The following is a 295-nucleotide window of genomic DNA, read 5'->3' as shown; positions in this document are numbered from 1 at the left end:
GTGTCTCCATATCTGGATGTCTACAAATTAGAGAAAGGGAGAGACAGCAAGATCTATCTGCTTGATAAGAGCGAGCGATCCAGGCCAGGCGCCTGGGCTTTTTTTTCTGCACCCGCCCCGTGCCTTCGTTGGGGCTTCACCGGCCTTCTTCTTCCGTGCACCCCCACGGGCCGCTGGCAAAGTGGGGTGGGGAGCGAGGAGGGGGGGGCGGGGGCCGGCGCGGCGGCCGGGGCGGCGGGGCGGCCGAGCATGGAAGAACAGCAGCCGGAACCTAAAAGTCAGCGCGACTCGGGCC

This window comes from Pteropus vampyrus, unplaced genomic scaffold, assembly GCF_000151845.1.
Source record: "Pteropus vampyrus isolate Shadow unplaced genomic scaffold, Pvam_2.0 Scaffold120, whole genome shotgun sequence".
Classification (NCBI taxonomy): Eukaryota; Metazoa; Chordata; class Mammalia; order Chiroptera; family Pteropodidae; genus Pteropus; species Pteropus vampyrus.
The sequence above is the reverse complement of the archived record's forward strand: the minus strand, read 5'-3'. Positions refer to the sequence as shown.